Consider the following 18,957-nt stretch of genomic DNA (forward strand, 5'->3'; position numbering starts at 1 on the left):
ATGCATAAATGTGCAAAAAAGAAAAAAAATCCATTCAAAGTCTCACAACTGTTAATATTTATTGTATTTCTTTTCAGTCATTCATGAAGCAGAGGTTCCTTTCTTCTATCCTTTATGATTATTATTATATTACATAAACAGTGTAAATTTTTCATTTTTCACATGACATAAAATAATGTTTTAGACAGAATTTTAATTCTATAAGAAGGATCTTTCATCCAAAGAATGTGCTTTAAGATATGGCCCCTCTATCTAACAGCCAGAAACAACACGGGGCTGCAATAGATGTGTTTGTAAATGAGTCCCTGTTCAGCACAGAACCTTTCAGGAATTTAGAGAAGACATTTGGATAACATTACTCCTTTCAGCTCTCTTCCCAATGGCAGAGAGAATGGCTTTTGGCAGCCTGGCTTGTGATACACTGCCAATCACCAGAGGCAAAGCCTGATGATTAACTTAGAAAATCTCATTACTTTTGACTGATAAAAAAGGACAGGGATACTTTCCAATTTATAAATATTTGGTTTATTATTGCATGACAGACACAAGACACATTTTGTAAGAAGATACTATTTATGTGAAATACATCCTTCCAGGAGGTTGGCAAACAGACATCTTCTGTCTACAGATCAGTGATAGTTACAGCAGACATCCCTTATGTCCAGGCAGCTCTTAGGGTCATTGTACCTACAACTGATTCAAGCGTTGAATTGGGCATTTATGTTTGTTTTAACCTTGATCCAGAGAAGAGTCACTCACTCCATCATGCATTTCCCTTCAATGAAGTCTAGCCTCCCTAGAGAAAGCCTGCTGTGGAAGGTGTGGCCTTCTCAAATATCAAATATCATAGACTGCTGTATGCAGACATAATGAATAATGCATAGAAAATAAAATTAATGCAACTGACCTGAGGTATTTATCTATGTCTGGCACTGGAATTCCCTTTCCAGAAGTAAAAACCCTAACTCTATGAGGAATGAAAAGCTTATAGTACAACCATTTCAAAGCAAAACCCCCAGTGTGCACAAAACACGGCTTTGGATAAAAGATGGCAGCTGCAGAGCTGGAATGGTAGCTGGTTGCCATGGTTACCAAGGCTTTGATTCAGCCACCATATGCCACCTGGTGTTCTCAGCCTGAAAAAGCAGGTCTGTGGTGTCCTAGATTGGAGATGAAACTATGGCCACAGTTCTTCAGGGAAACAGTACTGGCTTTGCATGTGAAGTAGTATTTGCACTGTTTGATCCATTGATAGAAGATTGGGGGGCTACAGCCTTATCACTTAAGGCAGGGATTCAGTTGGGGAGAGGAAACAGACATACTCCCTCCCCCTTTTAAAATAATTCTTTCTCTCTCAAAGAGCACTGCTATATGGGCATGAATTCTCAAAGATCAGTCTTTGTCCTCTTTTCAGGGCAAATGTGTTCCCCAAATCTGCTAGGTCATACAATATTGCAACAGCAACAAACTCAAACAATTATTGCAGAACATTAGATTATACCAATTCTCAGGCATCCAGAATCTTTAGTAACATTTCCTTTTAAAAGTGCTATATGGCAAATAATAGCTAAATGACTTTCTTTTAATGTTGAATTGTGTCAGATTTATATATACATAGAAAAACTTTCTAATATATATTATAAATCTATAATATTTTGTACTATTTCATAATAGAAAATAGAGATTCTTAGCACGTATTGGGATTCCCTGGGAATGTTCATAGTCACTGGGTAGCTGTCCTCATGCAATAGTATATAAATATACAACATACTATTATAATGATAATATCATACAAAAATTTCAGCCCTTCCAGTAAGTTTTGGAGACTTCATGTTTGATTTTTATATTTATGATAAAGACACCAATTACGTTGAGCTATTGCCAGTGATTTAACTCTGAAATAAATATTTTATGTTATACTTCTTTCTAGTTTCAAGAGCTATTAAAAAGTGATTACTGACTTTATATTAATGATTTGAGCATTCAAAATTATATATGTTATTTTGCTGTCATTTTTACCAGTGTTGAGGAAGCAATTATCAATGTAATAAGTAGTTGAAAATGTGAAAAAAAAGTAACTGTTACTGTCTGTAACTATTCATGTATTATGTCAGGATTTTTAATACTACGCAATTAAAAAAAAAAGAAATTTGATCTAGAGATTGCTATAACATTTATTATCTTATAAACTTGGGGGGGTCATCAAAACAGCTTCATTAATCTAATTAATATGCTTTATAATAATAAATATTATAAATTTGAATTTATAAACTGCATTATGTCAATTGAAAATAGCTTTTATTTCTCATAAATTAGGGTCCCAAATCCATTTTTTTTAAAGGAGTTCTGCTGCTAAAAGAAAATTTGAAAATCACTAGACTTGATAATGTCAGGGCTCTAGTTAAATACCCTTACGGACAGAATTGACCCCATCTCAGTAGGTAAATCAGTTGAGGGAATTTCAGGAAACTTGGCCTCGCTTCTGTTTCAGGTAGAAGAGCCAGAAGTTTTAATCACGTACCCCCCTCGAACCCCAGAGAAACTCTACTAACAGCCATTCCCCATTTCCCCAGATCTCCTAAATTTAGGCAGCCACTAATCTGCTTATGGATTTGCCTATTCTGGACATCTCACATAAATGGAATCATACAATGTATGGTCTCTGTTTTTAATTTTTAGGTTTTTTTTACTGAAGTATAGTTGATTTACAATGTATGTTAACAATATATGGTCTTTTGTGCTTGGCTTCTTCCATACTGTTTTCAAGTTTGGTCCATGTTGTAGCATGAATCAGTACTTCATTCCTTCCTTTTTATGGCCAAATAATATTTCATTATATGGATATACCACATTTGTTTATCCTTTCATCTGTTGATGGACACTTGGGTTGTGTGTTGGTCAATTATGTGAGGTTTTCCTGAGGAAGAAAAATTCTGTACGTAGACTACAGCATGAGCTCCTGCCTGAGAGCTTCCAGTCTGTCATTCCTTACAGATTCTCCTAAGGCTTTGTGCTTCGCAAGCCAGCCCCACAATCAAGTCAGCCTTGCAATAAATCTCTTCATAAACATACAGACATGCTGGTTCTGTTGCTGTGGGGGAATTGTGACTTAAAGAGATTTTCCCCTACTTTTTAGTTTTATAATGGTTTCTATGAACATTCATGTATGAGGTTTTTTTTAACTTTTAAAAAATTAAAGTACAGTTGATTTATAATGTATTACATGTATGAGTTTTTATGTGAACACTTGTTTTCACTTCTCTTGTATATCCACCTAGGAATAGAATTGCTGGTCCGTAAGTCTGTGTTTAACATTTTAAGGAACCACTGAACTGTTTCCAAAATAGCTGCACCATTTTAATTCTCACTAGTCATGTATGATGGTTCTGATTTCTCCACATCCTTGCCAGCGTGTTATTTTCTACCTTGTGGGTGATAGCCATCCTGGTGGTTATCATTCTGGGTTTTTTAATTGAAATATAGTTGATTTACACTATTGTGTTTCAGGTGTACAGCCAAGTGATTCAGCTATATATATTTTTTCAGATTATTTTCCATTATAGGTTATTACAAGATATTGAATATAGTTCCCTGTGCTATACAGTAAGATCTTGTTATTTATCTATTTTATATATAGTAGTTTGTTATCTGTTAATCCCAAACTCATAATTTATCCCTCCCCCTCCTTTCCTGTTTGGTAACCATAAATTTGTTTTCTATGCCTGTGAGTCTGTTTCTGTTTTGTTTATAGATTCATTCATGTTATTTTTTAAATTCCACATCTAATGCTATCATATAACATTTGTCTTTGACTTTACTTAGTATGATAATCTCTAGGTCCATTCATGTTGCTGCAAATGGCAATATTTCATTCTTTTTTAGTCTCATTGTAGTTTTAATTTGCATTTCCCTGATGATAAATAATGTTAAACATCTTTTCATATGCTTATTGGCCATTTGTATACCTTCTATGGAGAAATGTATATTCAGATTATTTACCCACTAGAAAATTAGATTATTTGTCTTTTCATTTTTTGTAATAGATCTTTATATACTCTAGATACATGTCCCTTATCAGATATATGATTTGCAAAAATTTTCTCCCATTTTTGGGGTTTTCTTTTCACTTTCTTCATGCTGTCTTTTGAAACACAAAAGTATTTAATTTTGAAGATGTCCAACTTATTAATCTTTTCTTTTATTGCTTGTGCTTTAGGTTTCATAACTAAAAAAACACTGACTTTCCTATGGCCTGCCCTATGGATTTTGGACTTACCTAGCTAGCCTCCATAATCAAAGCCAGCCCCCTAATACAAGGTGATGAATATTTATGCCTGTATTTCCTTCTATACGTTTAATAGTTTTAGCTCTTACATTTAGCATTTTGATCCATTTTGAGTTAATTTTTGCATATGATATAATTTTTGCATATGATATAAGATATGGTTCCAACTTCATTCTTTTGCATATGGATGCAATATTCAGTTGTTTCAGCATTATTTGTTGAAAGACCTTCCTCCATTGAATTGTCTTGACATATTGTAGAAAATCAATCAGCCATAGATGCATGGATTTCTTTCTGAACTCTCAATTCTATCCCAGGGCTCTATCTTCTTGTCAGTACCACACCCTCTTGATTATTGTAGTTTGGTAGCAAATTTAAAAATCAGGAACTGTGAGTCCTTTAACTTTGTGGTTCCCTTACAAGATTGTTTTGGCTATTCTAGGTCCCTTGCATTTCCCTATGAATTTTAGAATCAGCTTGTCATTTTCACAAGGAGAATGCAATAAGATTTTTAAACAGAGATTTACTGATACTCCATGCATTTGAGTTTTTCTGACTTGGTTTAACACCATGGGAAAGGTATTTTGATAGAAAAACATGAGTGGATCTAAATATACAGGCTGTCTTTGCTTTGCATACTTCTGAAGTGCACAAAATTTCACTTAACACAGTTTAGTCAGACAGCACCAATCCCCCAACAACATGGACTAAATTACGGTTATCACAGTATACATGAGTTGTGATTAATTGCATGAAGTACACATTTTGCTGCTAGTTCTTCAGTCCACAAATCACTACACAGATAACAGATGTGCAGCATAATCAGAGAGCAATCATCATGAAAGTCAGTCAGTGACTGGTCATTGTGCAGCACACACAGACAGCAAAGCATGTAGTTGTGTTGACTCCTTGCCTTCTGGTGATAAGCTCACACGACATTTTACAAAAGTGGATAATTAAAATAATGAATTGGCCAACAAAGATGAACAGAGGACAAAAATCCAACAATAAAACTAAAAGTGGTATGTTAGAAGTGAAATTTGCATAAGTGGAGTTATAAAAGGTATCACTGACTGTGGGAATGTGGACACTGTTGCCATTTAAGAGCCTCTAAATATACAGCCAGAGGGACCTAGTGAAGGTGAGTTTATTGACATAAACAAAGTGCTGAGGAAAAGGATGAAGACATCCCAGAGGAAGTGACACCAGTGAAAACTTCACATTAAAGGAGTTCTCAGAGAAGGAGAGTGTAGCTTAATGGTAGAGTGTGTGCTTGGCATGCAGGAGGCCCTGGGTTCAATTCTCAGTACCTCTGTTTAAATAAATAAACAAATAAAACGAATTACCCACCAAAAAATTAAAAAAAATAAAAGAAAGGCTGTGGCACATGAGGGCAGAAGCGGGAGACAAGCTGGGAGCTAGTCCATGATCCCATTGATAGGTGATGACATGTGACTTGGATGACGGCAATAGCAGGGAAGGAGGCTGGATTCTCATCAAAGTGCATCAGTGTAGAGCTATGCGGATAGTTTGGAAATCGGTTTGGGACGAGAAAGAAGAATCCAGGTTTCCGCTCTGAGAACTGGAAGTTATTTACCAAGAAGGAAAGGAACCCTAAAAGAGGAGGTCCAGTGGGAAAACCAGGCATTCAGTTCTGATACTAATTTTGAGATGTCCCGAATCTCAGGTGCTTGGAAAGCCAAGTGCTGAAAAAACCAAGCACAGTAGAACTGAGAGAAATAACAAGATGTTGTGGGGTGTAGTGTATAATGATCAAGCATATTATTGGCCAACAATCGAACATAGCACATTAAAAAAAAAAGTTCTCAGAGCTATCTCCTGACATTGAAAGCAGAAAGGATGAAATGTTGGTACCTGATCCAAAGTTAGAAGAGGAATATGATAATTCTCCAAAACACAGGAAAGATGTTTGCTCTGTAACACAAGTTAGCTGAGAAATAGGCAAAAACTGTTCAAACTACTCTTGATTGAGATTTTTAACAAAGACATAAAACACTTTAATTCTCAACGTTTCTAAAATTTTAAATTATGGCGTAGTAAATAAAAGTTGTTCTTTTTTTAATTTCATTATGTATTTATAATTAATAATAAGAGAATTTTCAATATTTTGACAAAAACTTTAAACATCACAGACAATTGTAATTATTTTGTTGATTATTAAGATTGCTTTGAGCAATTTTAGCTTACATGCTTTTTTTTTAAGTCTCACATGCAAAAGGAGAGTTGCCTGTAGTTAATATAATGTTGCTTATTGGTAAAAATTATGTACATTTATCTTACCTAAAACAATTTTATTAATACTCTTCTACATTAAACTTCAAGCTTCTGTGTTGTGACTGGCCTCATGCCTGGCCCACAGAAGTTGCTTAGTTTTATATATAAATAAATATTTTCTTTTTCCTGAACACCTCATTTCATTATGTTTATACTTGTTTATATTTACTTCTGGATACAATCTTTACCTTATATGTTGCTAAACTAAATGCTTTAAAAATTTCCAATTTTTAAAAAGTATTGTAAACAATCTGCTCACCAGTGTGTGTGTGTATCTAAAATAAAAGAGAAACAATTTGAATCTAAATTTTTTTCCTTCTGCTCACTCTGAAAGGTAAACAATTACCAATCACATATCATTTTCTGCAAATTGAAAATTCAAGATATTAAAAGATGCTACTATATATAAAAAGATAACTTAGGATGTTCTCTAGTTACAAAGTAAATAGTCAAAAATCAACAGCTTTTCTTCATAATAGCATCCCAGTTAGAAATGGAAATTTTTAAAAATTTACAGTAGCAACAAATTTTAAATTATCCAAGTATAAATTAAACAAGAAAGGTGGAACACTTATCTGAGGAAAACTATACAACTTTACAGAAAGACATAAAACAAAAGCTGAATACAGGGACATATCATGCCTCTGGGTGGGAAGATATAATATAAACTGTCAATGTTTCTCCAAATAATATATAAATTGTATGCAATTCCAAACGAAATCCCAATAGGGCATTTCAGGAGATCTTGAAAAGTTTCTATTTTGATACGAAGAGAAAACAGATGCGATAACTAACAAGAAATTGTTGAAAAGGATAATAATGAGGGAGGACCTAACAGATACTAAAATATACAGCAACACTAGTTAGTATTTTGCGTAGAAGAATAAACAATTAGATCAGAGGAATTAAAAAAAACAGAAATAGACTCATGTACATATGGAGTCAAGCATATGATAAATGGAACATTTAAAATCAGTGAGGAAAAGATGGCTCCTTGAACACACATTGGGACAACTGGATTTCCATTAAAAATATAGTTACAGCTTTTGTGCATAGCAAATGCAAAAGTATTTTCAGATGAATTAAAGATCTAAATGTAAATATACAAAACAACTAGAAATGATTAGAAAAATAGAGATGACTTCTGTAATTTTAGGACAGGATGAAAGAGTCAGAATGTTTAAAGGAAAATACTGACAGATTCAACCATATGACATTTTATTTTGTACATGTGTTTCTTGGTGGGACTTCAGGTACAGGGGTTTGAATTAATCACATGCCTCAGTTTATGGCACATTAGTATTATTAGCTTGTGTGAGGCTTCTTTTTTGTTTTTATATATGTATTGTTTTTATATATGTATTATATATGTTTTATAAATGCACTTATGTATTGTTATTTATTCCTTTTTATTTTCTCACTCCTCTAGATATGTAAGTAACCATCCTAATATTTTCAATGCATATTTTTTCATCTGTATTACTCTAACATGGGTAATGCTGTTTAGAATGCATATCTCTAATTATGTAAATTGCATCATTATCAATCTCACCCTGTTTCTTATTCTGAAATTTTTTTTCTCTTAGCACTGTTTCAAAGGTCCATATTGCTGTGTTTACAATTAGCCTGTTACTTCTGGCTGCATTTGTACTCCACACATTTACCATATTTCACTCGTCCTCTCCCCTGCCATGGGCATCCAGATTGTTTCTAACACCTAACTACAACAAACAGTGCTCCCATGAATATCTTTGTGCTTGAAACCTTGTGGACATGGGTGGGAACTTCTTTGGGATAAATATATGGATATGGAATACCTGAACCATGGGGTATGTGCAGACAGTTTGGCTAAGGGCCAGATTGCTCTCCGGAATGACTCTACTGCTAGAGCACACTTGCAGCAGCTGTTCATTAAGGCCAGGATCCCCCAGTTTTTCTAAGTTAATAAGTATAAAGTGATCTCATTACTTTGTTTTCTAATTTATATTTAAAATGAGTGTCCTGTAGACAGCGTATAATTAGTTATTACATTTTTATCTAGTCTGACAACATCTACCTTTTATTTTGAATTCTCAAACGAATTACACTAGATATAATTACGAATTTGACTGGGTTGGCATTCACCCATCTTGCTTTACTATTTTATTGGCTCCATTTATTCTGTGATTGCTTTTTCTTCTTTCTCTACCTTTTAACTTTACTGAATATTTTTGATTACATTTATCTCCACTATTGACTTAATAGCTTTATACTTTTTTTTTAACAGTTGCTCTAGAGTTTCCCTCATGCATGTTTAACTTAAAATAGGCTATTCTCAAATACCTTCATATTTAATATAAAAGCCTTATGAAAATATACTTTCATTTCCCCATTAGATAGCTAGTTGGCAGCAAGTATTGAGGTCAGTCTGGTCATTCTCTCCTTAAGAAGGCTGACTATGGGTATCTAAAGACTTCATGGCTTATGGATTTTCCAGGAGCATTTGGGAGATTAGTCATGGAGTATGTGCAACAGCTGTCTCTGTGTAACATCCGCCTGGGTCCTTCGGTTAGCAACTCCCTTCAACTGTATCACTTCCCTCTTAGGAATTTCTCCACTTACTGATTTGGTCAAAGGAGACCCCAAATGGAGCAGGTTTGGCCTTTAAGGGTTAGTCTCTTCTTGATAACAGTCTTATCAATTGAATGTCAGCTTGAGATAATGAAATGGCTGTATAACAACATTTTAGCACCTGGCTATCAGGTTGTGGAGGAAGGCACAAAGGGATGCGGACAACTACATTAAGGGGGAATTATTAAGAGGAAATTGGGAACCTAAAGCCTAGCAAGAAAAGTAACTTTATTAAGTTTAAATAAGCTGTTTTTGGTGTGCCTGTGTTAATAGAGTATTACAACTGTTATTTGCTTCATTATCAGAAATAAATTATAGGTCACACATTGTAGTTTTGAAACTTCTCACCAGAGTAGAATTCTCACAGAAACCAGTGAAATCCAGTGTTTTAGACCCTTTTTGATTAGTTTTGATATCAGGATTTGTTTTAAATACTTTGGAAGGTTGGAAAGGTTCCAACAAATTTGTTTTAAATACTTTGGAAGGTTGGAAAGGTTCCAACAAATTCAACAGTTGGAAATTGAAAGTGTTGCCCATGCTAAAAAGGATTAACAAGAAAGGAAAGAAGGAAGGAAACGGAGGTGAGATGATTATTAAAACTAAGCTCAAATGTGACTCCTACACCCTGATTATGAGTCTTGACTTAAAGGCCTTGGGACAGTGTCTACACCCAATGGCACCCTGAGTCAGAGAACTGGAATACAAACTTCATGGGAAGCCCTCTGCTTTGGTAGTGGTCTGTTTCTGGGGCCTTTTAGTAAGCCTCAGGGTCACGACTCTAGCTGGTTTGTATGGCCACGTTGTAGAATCTTAAGTTCTCGTGACTTTTCCTCTTCTTTCTTGTAGTATAATAAATATAAAATGATTTTTTATCATTTCAACCACTCTTTAGTGTCAGGGCATTAAGTACACTCACATTGTTGTGCAACCACTATCCATCTTTTCATCCTCCCAAACTAAAATTCCATATCCATTAAACACTAACTCCCTATTCCTCATCTCTCCATGTCCCCATTCCCTGGCAATCATCCTTCTACCTTCAGTTTCTGCGAGTTGGCTACTCTAGGTACCTCCTCCAAGTGGAATCACAACATTTGTCTTTTCCTAACTGACATTTCACTTAGCATAGTGCCCTCAAGGTGCATCCACGTGGCAGTACTTCTCATTAGTCTGTAACTGGTTTCCCTTTTGGATGTGTGGCTGGGAGCTGCTAGGTATATAACTAGGTACATAAATTAGTTAAATAATAATACTCATTGAGATCAGGATTCATCTAGGTGGAATCTGTCAGCAGAGAATGCAAGCCAAGTCTCAAGGGAAGTTTAGTAAAAATCTAATATAGTGAGAGTTTATGGAGATTTTGAGGTATGGGTCCCACTCTCATTTGGGTTAGAGCAAGCTTCTTTAGAAGCTGGGCAGTATTGACTTTCAAATACCATTAGCATGATGTGGACTTTTCAGTTAAACGTGAGTACTCTGCATACACTGAGAAAACATTTTACTTGTAAAGTGAGCACTGACCGTGATTGATTATGGAAGATATTCCGAGCCAGGAAAACAAAATCTGTAAGTTTCTGTATCAGCATGTTAGTCTTTTGGCAAGAGACTGCTTAAATTCAACCAGAATATTTATTTATAAATGATTATTAAAATATATATCAAAGCTTGAAACAGTAAAATGAAATTGATTTGTAAATGTTTAAATGGTTCACTAGATAGAAGGTTTTAGTCCTTGCCCTACAGATTCAGTTCTTAAGGGTTTATAAAAATTATGAATAACACAAGATTCTATCAATAATTGAGTAAGTTTTTTTTCCTTCTAGAAACTAGATTACATGACTCTATTTACTATAAATGTCTCTTCTGTATACAAACCAGTAAGAGTTACTTGTTTGCATAATAACAGAAAATGCATTTTCTTCATTGGTTTTAAGCTTAATAATGAGGGGCTTTTTTTTTATGTTGGATTATCTCCAATAATTTTATTGGACTTCACGAAGAAGTTAGAAAACTCCTTTATTTTTATAGCATGGCAAATTCACGAACAACTTTAAAGAAATAATGTCTACTGTTATGTATAGATGTTAATTCTTAAGCCTCTGGTAATGTGGCATGCTTGGGTCAGAGTTATCCAAATGGAATGATTTGTTAGTAACATAATATTTTAAATAAAATATTCAGAAATTATCTTAATTATTCTTAATACCAAATAAAATCGTATTTAGATTGCCATCAGAGTTTAGTATCAGACAAATCACAATGAGAAAAGTTTAGGGTTTTAAATTGGAGTTACTACCCTGAAACCTAACTTTGACTTTATAAACTAAGAGTGAAAGAGGTTTAGCATAGTCTGAAATGCTCAGAGACTGGAGGTTGTTGCTATAATACCTGTTAAGAAAAGAAGGTCTGTTTAGGATTTGGCTTCCAACAGAGATTTTGAGATCTTCAACTATAGTTACCACATTTTGTATCCCACCAGCAGAGAAAATTAAAATGAGGAGAAACAAGAACTACCTAGTTGTGTTTGTCCACGAGTACTAGCTATCTATCATCGGCTGAAGAAAGATGCACAACATGAGAGTTGTGAGTTCAGTTTTATTTGGGGCCAAATGAGGACTGTAGCCTGGGAGACAGCCTCTCAGACAACCTCCCTGAGGAACTGCTCTGAAGAGTAAGGAGGGAGGTCTGGGTATATAAGATTTCAGTGAAGGGGGATACGTGCAATCAAGCATACATTTTGGCAGAATGTTGCTGCTGGTCACAAAGATGTTGCTGCTAATCATGATGAGCAGGTGTTTTCATTAATTATTTTAGTGCTTTTCTAAATATGAAAAGATGCAAGAAGTTGGGCTCATAAGATCTTCTCCTGAAAATATCTAACTATCTAAAGCTCTGTTCTGCCAATTCTTCCCAGAGCACAGAGCGCTTCATTTCTGATCTCGGCCCTGAACTCCTTTCAGGATGTGTCGAAAGTCAGTGACTGCAGTGGCTACTGACCTACAACTGATCTTGTGGAGGCGAATGGTGAGCAAAAATTTTATGTCCACACTATCATCTTATTAAATTTTAAGTTGGTAAAAATATGTATGTATATTATCATTTAAAGGCATTTTCATCCTTTAATCTGCTCATTGATGGTAATTCTATAATTTTTATAAAAATAAGAGAGAAGGGTAAATTAATATGATGTTTAGTGACCAATATTTTCTATCTTTATCTTATTTAGAAATTTTCCAGGTAGGTACCCAAAGATACTTCAATAATTAACACAATTTAATATTAGTTTAAGTTCTTAAAACTAACTAAGGATTTGGATATTATAATTTATGCTGACACATTAAGTCTGCATGATTCAGAGCATTGTAAGAATCCCTGTTATAAAGAGCTATCAATTGTAATTCAATTTATTTTGACACATAATTTTAATATTTTATAATCTTTTATGAATTGGTCTGTTTGACAAATAATATCAGTAGAGGAAATCTAGAAAACTCAAATTAATTAGCTTTTTTATTAGAAAATAAACCCAAGAAAATGTACAAATCTCTTACTCTACCTACCTTAGGTTCTCCAGCTGGGACCCTGTGAATTGGACTGACAAAAGACAGATTAAAAAGAGAAAACATACAGAAGTTTATAAACATGTGTTTCATGCCTGTAACACATGAGAGTCCCCAGAAATGAGTAACTCAAAGGCTTGGTTAGAACTTGGTCTTATAAAGCTTCTTAACAAAGGAAGAATACATTTTGAGAGAAGAGACAAGACAAAGGAAAAGGACTTTTAGTCTCCAGGGGCAGCAAATTGGGGGCTGACACAGAAGACTAACAGAAGATAAAGTCTAGGGAGCAAAGTTTGTTACGTAAATTCCTCTGACGCCATCTCCAGACTGATAAGGATCTAAAGTTGTCTCTAATGATTAACTTTTGTCCTTCCTGGTAGAGAGGGGAGGAGGGACATTTTGTAAATTCATGTCCTCCTTTTAAGCAAATAGAGGGAAGGCAGAGAACTCTGCATCTGTTTCTTCTCAGTTGTCTTCGGCTCACAATAATTCTTATGCCAAAGAGGAATATTTTGAGGTGGTAAAATCAGTTTTCCCTTAGTCATCATACATTGGTTCTTACACAGCCAAGGGTAGCCTTTAACCCTGAGATGTCTTCCTGTTTCCTCCTTCCATTGTCACTTCTTCTCCCCTTCCCCAACTCCATAGCGTCATCCTGGAACTAAATGCCAAAATCAGCTTTACGCTTTTCTTTTTTTAATCCTGTCTTCTGTGTGGTTTTTTGAAGTTACCCATGCTATGATCTGTTTTTCCAGTCTCAATATGGTGTTACCTGCTCTCTTCTGGAATAGTATTCACTTTGATTAGAAAGAAGTGGGAGCCTTTCAGAACTGTGTATACGGAAGGAATAGCCATGTCAGAATGTGAGGTCATGGGCATAAATCGTAGCAATGTTTTCATAGGTCAATCTCCCAAGGCAATAGAAATAAAAGAAAAACTAAACAAATGGGACCTAATCAAACTTGTAAGCTTTTGCACAGCAAGGGAAACCATAAACAAAATGAAAAGACAACCTATGGACCAGGAGAAAATATCTGCAAACGATGCAACCGAGAAGGGCTTAATTTCCAAAATATACAAATAACTCAATTTAAAAAAAAACAAAACCCAATCAAAAATGGGCAGAAGACCTAAACAGACATTTCTTCAAAGAAGACATACAGATGGCTAAAAGACATATGAAAAGATTATTAGAGAAATGCAAATCAAAACTACAATGAGGTATCACCTCAGATTGGTCAGAATGACCATTATCAAAAAATCCACAAATAATAAATGCTGGAGAGGGTGTGGAGAAAAGAGAACCCTCCTACACTGTTGATGGGAATGTAAATTGGTGCAGCTACTATGGAAAACAGTATGGAGGTTCCTCAAAAAACTAAAAATAGACTTACCATATGATCCAGCAATCCCACTCCTGGACACATATCCAGAGAAAACTCTAACTCGAAAAGACACATGCACCTAAATGATCATAGCAGCACTATTTACAATAGCTAATACATGGAAGCAACCTAAATGGCCATCAACAGATGAATGGATAAAGAAGAAGTGTTAAATATACAGAATGGAATATTACTCAGCCATAAAAAGAATAAAATAATGCCATCTGCAGCAACATAGACAGACCTAGAAATTATCATACTAAATGAAGTAAGCCAGAAAGAGAAAGACAAATACCATATGTTATCACTTATATGTGGAATCTAAAATATGATACAAATGAACTTATTTACAAAACAGAAACAGATTCACAGACATAGAGAACAAACTTACTGTTACCAAAGGGGAAAGGGGGTTGAGGGGCTGATAAATTAGGAGTTTGGGATTAGCAGATACAAACTACCATATATATAAAATAAATAAACAAAAAAGGACCTACTGTATAGCATAGGGAACTATATTCAATATCTTGTAATAAACCATAATGGAAAAGAAAATGAAAAAGAATATATATTTGTATGTATAACTGAATCACTTTGCTGTACACCAAAAACTAACACAACATTTGTAAGTCAACTATAATTAAAAAACTCTAATTTAAAAAAAAAAAAAAAAGAATGGGAAGTCATGGGAACTTCTACTTTTTTTTTAAACTCCAAATCTGAAGCATATCTAAAATTGCTATTATCTTTCCTGCAGTTGTGTCCTGCAATTATGTTGGGCTACAGTTATCTACTTTTATTTCTTTGTCAGTCTAATTACTTCAGCTTTCTCTCCTTAAGGACTTTTGGTTCAGTGATGGTACCCTTTCTTTATTTTAGAGTTGCTATGGATTTGGTCTATTTAATTGGGTCTCTACTTAGTTATTTCAAGAAATTTGGGACAGGAAGGCAAGTAGATTACCAGCTTAATCTAATCTCTCAGATTGCTTCTATCTTTTGGTGGCAGTCTGTTATTTATTAGAGCAATTTTCTCTTGACTCATGCTGAGGAGATAATTGATAACTTCTGTTTCCTATGTTGACTCATTTTCATTGGGACTTGCTTGCCTATGTGTTTTAAAATCAAATACTAAAAGCATGGAACCCATTAGCAGTTTAACAATCTGAGATAAGATAAAATATATATAAATTATAAAATATATAAGATAATATAAAAAGATAAGAAAAAACATGGATAAATGATAAAAGATGGGCAGTTTAAGCACTATAAACATGAGCCTAAGTGGATTAGTTTTCAGTTATATGCAATGAGTTGAAATTATGAAATTATAGTATTAAGAATTAGCACATTTTTAACATCTATCAAGAAAGACTTTTGTGTTAGTAGGGTTTTCTCAGCCTCAATACTATTGACATTTTGGCCCAGATAATTCTTTGTTGTGGGGGCCATTCTGTGCATTATAGGATGTTTAGCAGAATCCCTGGCCTCTTCCTATGACATGCCAATATTACCTCTCCCACCCCCACTAGTTGGAACAAGCAAAAATGTCTCCAGAAATTGCCAAATATCCCTTGGGGAGGGTGGGACAGAACTGCCCCAATTAAGAACCACTGTTTTAAAAGAGAGAACCACTTACTCAAAATAGCTTTTCTAATATTGGGTGATAAAAATGTATAGCATGGGATTGTATGCCCATTATATCCAACTCTACTTTAAAACAGAATGTATGTTGTTACAATCCCATAAAATATTGAAAACACTAACTGATGATATCTGAGTTCAGTGTGATTAAAAGTAGAATATAAAAGTTAGGGGGAAAAGCTCTAACACTAGAAATTAAAGTAAGACAGAAACTCTTGTAAACAACTATTAATCAAAGAAGAAAAGCAAAACCAAAACTCAGAATAACTAGAAAATAACAAAATTGACTCATGAAACGTAAATGCTCAGTGTTCAAAATAATGCTCAAAAACAATGCTCAATGGAAAATTCATTATATTCAATGTTTGTTTTGTTACACAAGAAAAACAAACAAAAATCAATGAAATAAGCATTCAACCTAAGAAGTTAGATGTCTATGGAGGAGGTATAAAAAACAAGACAGAGATCAATAAAAGAAAATGAGATATGAATGAATTAAGAAACAGAAAAACGGCAGAACTAATCAATATATTTTCTTTTCCTTCTGGGAGAAAAATTGCTCTAAATGAAATTCAGAAAAAAACAAAAATAACTTGATAAACCACTAATTAATAGGAAAAAACAAAAACATAAACATACAAAAGAAGAATGGAAGGAGGGAAGTAACCACACATTTAGGAAAATTAAAGAAATTAGAAGAGTACAGGTGTGTATGAGGGACTTTTGTTTACTGAAATACCCCAGCTGCTTAGGATAGAGCCTACCAGAAAACCAGACTACACAAAAAAACCTTGTTGATTAAATGAACAAATATATCTCCATTTGTTAAACTATATAACATCGATAAATTTCAGTAGAAGATAAATTCGCAAGTTTGATCTGAGACAAAACAAAATGTACAGGCTTCCTATTGACAGAGATGCAATTCTCAGGTAAATTGTACCAACACTTTAAGAAACAAATAATTTAAATTTAATTTAATTTGTTCTAGAGTGGAGATTGTGAAAGAAAGTCTCGCTTTCTCTTTTTATTAATGAAATGAGCACAATTTGATAATAGAAATTAATTTAAAACTGTACATAAAGAAAACTACAGAATAGTTTCATACATGAATGTCAATACAAAAATGCTCAATAGTGTGTTATCAAACAGCAACACAGTTTTTAAAAAGTGTTCAATTATTTCTACCAGCTCCTGGTAAGTCTGCTCCTCCCTGACCTCCATGTGGTCCTCAGCAGGACTTAAAGTGAGGGCTACTCAGCTCCAAGTCCTTTGGCCTTTTTATCTCTTCCTGACAACTCCCAAGATAGGATTAAAGGGGCCCACATGCTCCTAAGGATGCCACAGCCTTTGTAAGATTTAAAGGAGGCCCTACAAAGGTCCATGTGCCTTGGGCAAGACCACTGCTATTCCCTCCCACCATACTCTGCATCTCAGCTCTCAAAGTAGCTAAAATACCAGTGCCCAGAAGGAGATTACAACTAAAAGGGATTATTTTTCCATCCCCACCTCCTGCCCCAGCCAAGAGAAGTGAGAACTTGGGGATTTAGTATCTGAAATTAGAAACATGGTGGCTCCAGTTCAGATTCAAAAAGGGTGCACATTCCAGGACCAGGGCTCCACAAGATGGCATGATTTAGTCCCTCATCTGCAATGATCAGAAATTGAAGTCGCCAGGGAAAGCTTGAAATTTTAAGGAAGTTCCAGAGAAATACCAAACCTAGGAAATATAATTTAGCTCAACTTTCAAAATTCCCATAACAGTAGTCATGAAGTATGTATATCTCAGTGCTGAAGCCTGCAGGTATGGGATTACTGCCTATGTGACTCTCATGGCCTCTACCAGTAACCTCTGTGTCACAGTCTGTGGAATGCAGTGACCAAGGTCCAAGGACAACAGTCAGCAGTAGGCAAACAAAAAACACTCTGCAGGGGGCAGAAAGACCTTGCTGCTCCGGCCCACTTGTTTTTATGGATCAGTGGGTGTGCTCACCTTTTCCAGGCAGGTTATGTAACTATTGACATATCTTACTCCATACTCTATTAGAGGTCTCCGATTAGGAGGAAGATTGATTTGTGTTAACAATTATCTCTGAGGTTTCAAAAGTCCCCAAGAAGGTAAAAACTATCGATCATCAATACCTGAGCTCGTTAAAGCATTGACAAAATATGGTCATTTTTACTGCTTATGTCAGTTTTAGAGACTGGAAATCTTGACTGAGGGATGGAGTATTTGTTTGCTAGGGCTGCTATAACAAAGTGCCACACACTGGGTGACTTAAACAACAGAAATTTATTGTCTCATAGTTCTGAAGTCCAGAAGTCCGAAATCAAAGTGTCAGCAGGGTTGATTCTTTCTGAGGGCTGTAAGGGAGAATCTGGCCCGTGCCTCTGCCCGAGCTTCTGGTGGTTTGCTGGATGTCTTTGGGTTCTTATACTAGTAAAAGCATCAAGCTGATCGCTACCTCTGTCTGCACATGTTCTCCCTGTGTGTTGTCTGTGTTCACATTTCCCCTTTTTATGAGGATACCAGTCATATTAGATTAGGGTCCACCCCACTCCAGTGTGAATTCATCTTACCTAATCACATATGCCATGACTCTATTTCCAAATAAGGTCATATTCTGAGGTACTGGGGGCTAGGACTTCAACATAGGAATTATGGGAGGATACAGTTTATCCCAAAATAGATGGGAAGCTTGAGAGGGGTGACCATGAAAGAAGAAGTAACATGCAGAAGCTCATGCAGACCATCACCCTTTCTGAACTTTTGTTTTCTGTCTCCAACTCTTTTTCCTCCGTGTCTGTTATGACTAAAAGAGAATTCTTCTCCTTCAGTCTTTAGAAATATGTATCGGGCGGAGGGTATAGCTCAAGTGATAGAGCTCTTGCTTAGCCTGCACAAGGTCCTGGGTTCAATCTCCAGTACCTCCTCTAAAAATAAGTAAATAAGCCTAATTACCCCACCAAAAAAAAAAAACTTAAAAAAATTAAAAATTAAAAATGAAATACATATATATATTTTTTTTTCTAACAAATAATGGGACTCTTTCCCTGTCTTTAAAAAAATGACTTGATAGGTATAGCCCCTCCTCCACACCAGCTCCACATAAGCCTCCCTGAAATATTTTGAAGGGTTTTGGCAATAGGGATCGAGACTTGAATTTGTTCTTTCATTATG

At 35.0% G+C, this 18,957-nt stretch overlaps 1 long non-coding RNA gene across 1 annotated transcript; it reads left to right on the plus strand.

Moving 5' to 3' along the window:
- The first annotated feature begins 49 nt into the window (after positions 1-49).
- LOC141578126 (uncharacterized) lies at positions 50-18,946 on the plus strand. The gene is made up of 3 exons (XR_012508065.1): positions 50-10,756; positions 12,105-12,214; positions 12,756-18,946. It is a non-coding gene; the product is annotated as an uncharacterized LOC141578126 (long non-coding RNA).
- The last annotated feature ends 11 nt before the right edge of the window (positions 18,947-18,957 follow it).

This window comes from Camelus bactrianus, chromosome 7, assembly GCF_048773025.1.
Source record: "Camelus bactrianus isolate YW-2024 breed Bactrian camel chromosome 7, ASM4877302v1, whole genome shotgun sequence".
Lineage (NCBI taxonomy): Eukaryota > Metazoa > Chordata > Mammalia > Artiodactyla > Camelidae > Camelus > Camelus bactrianus.